Consider the following 9,287-nt stretch of genomic DNA (forward strand, 5'->3'; position numbering starts at 1 on the left):
TGTTATCTTTTAAAAGAAAGGTTGCCAAAAATATAGGGGAGGATCTTCTGCAAGACTGATTTCCAGACATGACTCAATTGTTCTAGCTAATATTCTTGCCCTCTGTCCTCTCTCCTTCTCTTACCACAAAATGAACCTGAGACAGAAATTTTCTCTGAAAACACTCAAGAGTTAGCAAATTTATGAACAACTAAAAGTAAGGTCTCACATGGAAAAGGCTAGGCAACTGTAGAGAAGTTTCCAGCCCTGTTTATATTTGACACTTGTCATAATAAATGCATACAGAACACACACACTATAAACATATACATGCAGTAAGCCGTATGCCACATACACATGCCGCTCTCTGGATGCACGTCTGAAGGACACAGCCTGTTCTGTAACACGTACCTGTAGAAGATACACACTGCAAGCAGTTAACATGAAACCTGCTTACAACTTGTTCATTCAGCCTGAAGTCCAACTGCTGTTTTTCATTTAATAGCAATTGCTGCATGTGTCCTATGCCTTTCAAGGGAGTGGCTACTGCATATTATTTGGAACAGAAGGCATCTGTGCCCCCATTTTGCTGCTCTTAAAGCCTCCACAAACACGATGCATTGAATTCTGAAGTGCTATTATCCTGTGTTTTTCCATATCTCATGATACACTGAAAAATAAAGTTTCTTTGGCGTTTCTCTAGCTTGGACAGCAATTGTTGGAATACAGGTGTTGTCCTTTTTCCTGCTTTTCCTCCCTTCCCCAGCAATAGGGCTTAATGCTCCACTTTGACCTTGTAAGCATATGATACATACATACTGGCATATGTTTCTTTTGGGAATGACTCAAGAAGATCTATCTTGTGGGTTCCACAGCATTGTCAGGTGAGACTGGGCCTCTATTAAGACAGTTGTGCAGTGACATTAATGGTTTGTCTCTATAGTGCCGACGCCAACTGTATCTTTCCCTTCCTGATAATGATATACTGTCCAAAGAAGATGCCAGGAAGTGTTCTGGCATTTACAGCTGTTCTTTCTAAAAACTGCCCAGGCACATCTGACGTTCTCACTGGAGCAAGTTCCGCCCGCAAGCAGGAAAGCACACCTCATATGTTTGTTAATGCCTGTCCTTAGGTTTTTGTACAGCAGCTACTCCTGCACCTACTAGACCACATAGGCAAAGCAGAACAGGCTCAAGGCACAGCTGGTACCAGACTGCTTGGACACCTGAGCGAGGAAACCACAGCATGGGTAGCAACGCTGAAGCCCTTTGTAGAAAGGCAGGGAGGGTGCAAATGCAGAGCTCTGCCTTCCTCTGCAGCTGCTCGCAGTGAAAGAGCTCGCAGGGGAACACATGCTGTTTCTCCAAGCGAGTGGAAAAACCCATTCTATGCAGGATTGCTACCTTCTTCCTTATATACTGAAAGGTCCAACAAAGGCAAGTACTCCTAGCAATCTTTATGCTTACCCGAGAGGAATATCTGAAGCCTCCCTTTATACTCTAAGCTGTAAAAATTGAAGTCATTTTCATGGATTAAGGAGTAGAACCTGCATACACAACCAAAAGTAAGCAAGGGGGTGACTCAACAGTATTGAGCCCAAACATTTTTCAAAATATGGGGGAACCTATATGTCTATAGACTAAAAAAGTTGCCACAAGCAAAACAAAGACCAGAAAACAATTCTCCTTCCCTTCCAGAAAGCAGTTCATCCAAATGTGAGCATCCAGTTTCTGAGCAGTGTTTTTTTACAGACTTTGCCCTATTTATTCTTTAAGAAGTCAGGCCCCTTCCTCATAGAAAAAGTGTGTGTGTCAGAGAAAAAAAGTGAAGCTAGACTTCATAGTCATTATACATTCTGCTATGCTCTCCTTCTCAAGCCTATTCTGTTGGAAAAAAATTAACTCCCAGGTACTCCTCCAAATCTGGGGGTTACTAGGACTATTCAAAGAGCAAATAACCATTCAATGTGTGACAAAGGGCTTCATTAGGAAAAACGAAAAAGGCAGTCCAGGTTAGATCAAATGTAGGCAATAGAGAAGCTGTCCTAGGCTTCCTACTACCGCTGCTGCTGTAGTATGACTGGGACGATACCTTCTCAAGCTCCTGACCTTGTCACTGGACTGTGCATGGAGTTTTATGGTTTATTTTTTAAGGTAACCTGACCACGTAAACCAGTTCACCTTGGTCAGAGCAGAATATTTTCTGGAAATCATGAAGTTTGAGTAAAAGATTATCGTAATTTGATCAAGAGAGAGGACAGTCAGAAAGACCACAGTTTATCAGCAATGGGCAATATTTTTTCCACTAATGTTCCTTGTTTCTCCTATGCTCTCCTTCTACAACTCCCCTAAGTCCTTCTCACATCTCCCCCACTCCTCTGCTCAGCCTGTCAGCACACCGAAAAGCAATACACCCCATGGCAGACCTGAGGCAATAATACACATGACAGTTGGCCAGCCAGCAATCCAGGAAGATACACATCTTTACCTACCTTCTCTTTGCTCCTGGGTGGACAGGACAAACATCTTTATGGGCCATTTGTTGCACAGGCTGCTGCCTTCCTAGATCTGTGTTGTTACCCTTTGGAATTCCAGCTCACTATGCATGAAGAAATTGTGAGATTACAGTGAATAACAAGCTTAACATGGGTCAACAATGTCACACTATTGCAGTAAAGGTAATCACCTTTTGGACTGCATAAACAGCAATATAGTCTGCAAGACATATGAAGTAATCCTTGCAGCATATTCAGCACTGGTGGAGTACTGCCAAGTTTTTGGAATGACATTTCATGAAAGAACGGTGCGAGAGGCCGTAAGAAGGATCCAAGGCTCAGGACACACCACCTAGGAGGAAATGGTTTCTTTAGCTTAATGAAAGCTCAACTCTAATAACAGCCTACAAATACTTATAACACAGAGCTATGAAGGAGCAGAAGGGAATAAACTGATGTCCATAATGGAGGGCTTACCTCCATTATGCAAAGGATTATGAAAAGCACAGGAAGAGATTGCTTTGGAAGACTGATGAGTTTTTATCTTCAGTTTGTTTGTTTTTCATAACTAGTGGAAGAAATATTTTTATAAATATTGATAGCTATATTTAAGTTTGTATTGGAACGGAGGGACAGACTACGTTACCTGCCAAGGTCTCCTGAAGTCCAGATTTTCTACATAAGCACAACAGAAAAGTTATGGGGCTGCCAAGAATACAACACAGTCAGCTTGATAAAAGATGCATAGAGAAAGGGTCTTAAATCAGATTTTGTAAATTGTATATGGATTCTCTAAATCATCATAGACATTGACAGAAATAAAAGGTCAAGGTTATGTAAAAGTCATATCAATAGCATTTGCTTTTCTCAACAAGTCTTCAAGTGGGCAGAACTGGACCAGCAGAGAGTAATAATTGTGCACTCCCCAGTCAGAAGACCATCTGTATTTAAGATACTGATTTTTGCTGGTCAGTTGAATGTTTGCTAAGACAGATCATAAACTACCAATTTATGATTGTAATAGTAATAATAAAGTACTAGCAGCATTTGATGTAGGAAGGGGGCATTATTCTTGTTTCAGACCAAATTTTCACTTGGCCTGTATTAAAATGATTAACTTTGTCAGGAATTGTCAATAATGTCAGAGAAGGAGCCATTTTCTCAGCAAAAGAAAGCAGATTATTGAAAACTGATCTTGCCATCAAAGCTGTTCTGCATGGGGGAATTAGAAAGGCCATTCTAAACCCTTTGACAGGCAGGTGGGGCTGCTGTCTCTAGTACAAAAAGAGCACCCGTCAGTGCTGTTTCTCCAAAACCTAGCATGAAATAGAACTGCAAACTAGCAAGGTTGACATGCTCTCAGCTTTGGTGAAAAAAGAGCCTGCAGAAAAATTGTTGGACTTAAATCCGTATTGACTCCACTAGCGATTATAATGCAGAGAACGGTACTTATAGATGCCCCAACTTCTTTAAACAGAATTGAGAGAAACAGTCCTTGTAACAGGCAGTAAATAATGAAAGTGGTATGTCTAATTCTGTACTCCAGATCCAATCATGCAAACTGCTGGGTGCTCCCTTCTCTTATGGCCTTTGAAACTTGCAGAACAAGGACTTACACAATCTTTCCCACACCCCAGAGTAGCCTGGCGTTGTAGCCATTTAGAAAAAAAAGTCATTTTATATATTGAGAGATTACATGATCAGAAGCATAACACTGGGCTATCCATTCTCTTACACCTCTGACTCAAACCTGTTCTCTATCACTGACTTGCCGAAGCTCCATATATTCTGAGCCTTTTTGCAAAATGGGGCCTCAGGGAGGAGATCATGCAACGTATCAGCCTCCAAATGTCAGGCCCAGTCTTGCAATCCCCACATGAATTGTTTTATTGAAGTAAATTGAACTGCTCCTTTGAAAAACACGGAAGAGGCCGGGTGTCAAGCTGAAAGACAGGCCAGCAATAACAAAGTTGTTTTTAAAATGCTGTATCACTGTCACAAATAGTCACAGTTGAACAGCACTGCATAGCATGGCATTCTTGATCCTCATCTCCTTCAGAAACCTAACAATACTCCTCTTTTTAAAACTATGCAAGACCCCTCTGCTGTGAAATTCTAAGCTAAAACACCTCTTAGATTGGTGCAATTCCCAGTAACTGTAGACAAATATTTCGGTTGGTGCTGATGGTTCCAGTGTCCATTTAACAAAATGGTTGAAGTTAATGAAAAGGAAGCAGAAGGCCTCCTTTGGTTGGCTAAGGGAGCTACAGTGACTAGATCAGCTTGCAGTTTTGTCCTGAATGCTCATGCTTACGCCCTCAGGTTGCAGTCCTATTGTGCTTGGTATCTACTACCTAATATTGGGGAAAAGTAATTCATTATTATCAGGAGTTTAATCCCAGTTAGCCCTTTTTGTCCTTGAATAACCATTCACCAGCATTAAAGAGGTAGCAGAGTAAGTGCACATACCTCTTTGCCAACCAATGCAGCAGACCAAAACCCTGCTCTGGCAAGCAAAGAGCTAGGAGATGCAAGCGGTTACGGTGCAATACAGTACAACGTGGCATGTGGTCATGACAACAGCTTTAGTGAAATGCATACAAATGTTTTCATTTTGCTTTTGCTTCATTTTGAAGGCACTTTGGGGGAAACAGGGAAGAAATCGGTGTTATTTCATTGCTTTTAATATTTTGATTTCGCAGACACTTCTATACCTAGTTTTTAATTTTTAACCTTGAAAATTGTTTGGTATAGATTTTGGATCAGAAATGCCACACTGTATATATGTTTTATAAAACATGGTAACAGCTGGAAAAGAACAAGGCCTTTCCTGGCAGTGGGAATAAACCTCTCAGTCATGAACTGCATCTCTCAGCAGTTTGTCCTGTGCGTGTCTTGCATCACATGCTGTCGTCTTGCAGTCATGAGTCACTTGCTTCAGCTACACAGCTTATTCCCTGGGGAAATGTGCACAGAAAGCAGTGGGAAGTCAGGCCACTGCTGTGCTCAAAACAGAACAGATTTACATTTGAGTTCAAGCTGCAGGGAATACATGCTAAGTTGACTAATACTGCATCTATTTCTAGTACTGTTACCTGGGTAATGGTAATTTCGTTTTGTTCTTTTCCTTCAGTGGTTACAAAAAGATTTTCTACTTGAAATTAACCTTTAAAAATCTGAATGAAATTCAGTAAGTTCACAAACAAACTATGTAATTTTTGCAATTAGTGTCATTTCACTAATTAGTAAAATGGCAATAATAGAGGACAGATTTCAGGAGTCTGAGAGATGTTAGTTCTGTTCCAGGCTGGCAATTCCTTCCTAATTTGCTCTTGCTTTTGCCTGTGCTATTAGAGAACAATTCTCCCCACTATTGTACCTTTGACTATTGTGAATAGCAGCAATGGCTAACCTATGTAGTTCTGAAGGTCTGGTTTTTCCTTCTTAGTACAAAAATATAATGGTAGGATGAAATTAGCAGACATTAGTTGGACCAGGATTTCATACCAAACTTTCATCAGGAATTTCAGAATGATCCTAAGTTTGCTAGATTTAGCATTTACTAGTACATTGTTGGTTTAGCACACATAGGTATCTAAAAAAAAAAAAAAGCCTAAACCCCGCATACACTTGTCCAGCACTGCAATTCACACAAATAGCCCAAGTTACAAAAATTCAGAGGAAATTAGCTTCCATTTATGGAACATGAATAATGAACAATTCTTTTCTGGAACTGAAGATAAACCCAGCTTAAGATCCTCTCAGCAAACAACAGCAATTCCAAGGCAGTCCCCCAAAACTCTAGCAAAAGTAAAATGAATAAAATGAGAGTCTAAGACTACAGACCATTAGCATAACATGAGCAGTGCAATTATGGAACGGGAGACTTAGAATGTTGTTTTGGACTCATTTCAGTCTCTCACTTAAGTGAAAGCAAGATGCTTCATACAAGATTATTTCTTATGAGGACCTTTCATCTTCCCTAATTTGGTTTCCAGGGATTGAAGGAGAGAGGAGAAAACTTTTTACGTAAAAATTACCAACACCACGTAGTAAAAAACATCCAGCACGATACCAGTAGGTTTGATAACAAAGGTTTCTCTCCAGGAGAACTAACAACGTCTATAATTAAATAAGCTAAACTGATACAGAAAAGTTACGAAGATTGCATGAGATAAATGGGCAAAGACTGCAAGTTGCCATCTGGTCCTGGCAGATCTCTGAGCTGCCTATCATTATCAGCAGCAATGGTAGGCTCCTTGGCAAATTAACATCATTGACCATGGCTGCTTAGAAATAATCAGCAAAAATGTCTCTGTCATATGCAAGCCCTAAACATGCCAATGGTCAATGGCAACTTTCTGTGCCTGGCATTACAATGCAATACAATAACTCCTACTGTTGGAAAACGACCGTGTTGGAGTTCAGGCCCTCAATGGCCAATTTTGCAGCTTGCGAATATCAAACAGCAATTTCTTCCCCTCTGCTGTAAAGGGCTCCCAAGTGGATTTCTAAGGAAGAAACAGTGGGCACTCTCTGCTCTCTGTCAGTCTACTTGAAGGCAGTGCAGACCTCATAAACGATTACCGTTCTTCCTTTCAAAGGGATTAATGACAGGGAAAGACTTGAGGGCTTTCTTTTCAGAAACAAAATTACTCCGTGGCAATACTCTGCAGAGACAAGTACACATTATTGGATTATACAAGTGTTTACAGTTTCAGCCTTGATAATATGGCAGATGTTTCCCAGATGTTTACCGTAGTGGCAAAGCCTGTGAAAACGTGGCTTGAGACTGAATGAGATCTGCTACCAAAATTAAGAGAGTGTGGAATTCACTTCCCTAAAGAGCCTAACTCTTGGCACTTTCACTTCTTTTTTTACAAATCTGTGTGAAAGAGGTAGGATTTAATCAGGGATTCTCTCCACATCCCTACTACATTGTAAAGAGCAAAATTTCCTCACTGAGAGCTATTTTAGTATTGTATCCTCCTCTGAGCAGGATCACAGAGAAGGGTACAGGCTGGAGCCCGACCAAGCCTTGATTAAACTAAAGCTTTCAACAGCAGAAAAATTCTAAGAAATCGCGCACTCAGAAATCTTACTGGACTTCGGGAGAAGTCTGGCTTTTTTGTTATGAAGAAGATCTTGAACTCCAGTTTCAGTCCTTTTCCCTTCTGTTTTAATTCTTTGTCTTTCTGACCTTGTATGCATATTTTTGTGCTGTGTATTACATTCACCATCACGTTAGCCCTGTTAGGCTTCAGGGAGGGTGGACCGTAGAAACACTGACAGCAGCTTTTCAGCAACAAACATTGCAGGAATGCAAACAGGAGACAGTTTCCAAGACTGCAGAACTTGTACCCACAGTCAAAACCACACAGCGAGCAGAATTCGAACGTCCCAGGGCTTTACTTTGATTATGCAAGACAAACATCTGAAAGAGAAATGTAAATAAGGAACAGTTTAGCCTAGGAACTGTGTAATTGCACCGGGTTACATGCTCTATGTGGAACATTGTAAAATGCTTGTGCTGAAGACATTGGAGATTTTTACTTTTTTTTAAAAACAACTCTAAAATTAGCTACTATCTGCTGGCATCGAACCCAAAACATTGTGGTATTTCAAAAGAATGGCGTACAAATCCTAAAGGAATGATGTTACTTGTAAGTGCTCTTCTCTGTTTAACTCCCCAAAAGGAGTCAACACACAACTGATTGTAGGAGGGATTTTAAGCCTATGCCTTAACGCTCTTCTTCAAGAAGAAACATTCAAAAGACTTCTTACGTAGGAAAGCATCTCACAAATGCCTCCTTTAATATTTCTGTTTTTTTTCTGGTATGGAGCCAATATCAGAAAGGCCATATGGAGGTGCCTACCTCTCAGAAGTAAGGAACATAAGCAGCTCTACAGAACACAGTCAGCCCTACCTTTTTTGAAAGTAATTTTCTGTAAAAAAATTCATCTTCCAAGATGAAATTAATGTAAACAGGGTTCTAAAAACAGGTTTTGGAGGTTTCTGAAACCCTCTTTTAAAAAGGCTTCCTAAAGAACCGAAGATTTTTCCTCTTCTGTGTCTAATAAAAAGACATGCTAATAAAATGGCTATATTAAGGAAACCACTGCGCAAAATGGTGTTAAAAGTATTTTGACTGCCTCTTGGATTTTATTTCAGTAATTAACTCTATTATTTGCAACATGTTGCAGTGTTTTTGCAGATGAACTGATTTTTTTTCCTCCTCAAACTGGTCTGTGCTTTTACACATAGAAAATGCTTGAGGTTGAGTCCTACAATAGAGAATATACACTCATTGTAATTTCAGGGACAAGAGGAAAAAAAAAAATTCTTTCAACTTCTCTTACCTGAGTGAGAATTTATATAATCTGGGATGCAGCCATTACAGATGCCTGACTGCAGCAGACTGGTCAAATATGCTGAAGTTATTTTAGAGATCACAGAATTATCATGTTAATAATTCTGTCTGTCCAAAATATCTATGACAACTGTTGCAGTGTTATGTTGAAGTAACAAAATCCATGCACTTTTTTTTTCTTTTTAAAAGTAGTTTTTTCGCAGGGAGTGTTGTTTCTATGGTTCAACTTTTAGTTCTGCAACAGATTATATTAATCTTGAAAGAAGCACTACGTTTCTCCTTGATTTGCATGGTGGGAATAAAACGTAAAATATGCTTGTGTTACCTTGCAGACTGTTGTGCAGACAGACATTTTCTGCCTTCTTGGAAACGCCAGCCAGTATGGATCACTGAATGCCAATCCAGGTCCAACCTGCTTGCACGGATCCCATGAAGAACCATG

The sequence above is a fragment of the Gymnogyps californianus genome, chromosome 1, assembly GCF_018139145.2.
Source record: "Gymnogyps californianus isolate 813 chromosome 1, ASM1813914v2, whole genome shotgun sequence".
NCBI lineage: Eukaryota > Metazoa > Chordata > Aves > Accipitriformes > Cathartidae > Gymnogyps > Gymnogyps californianus.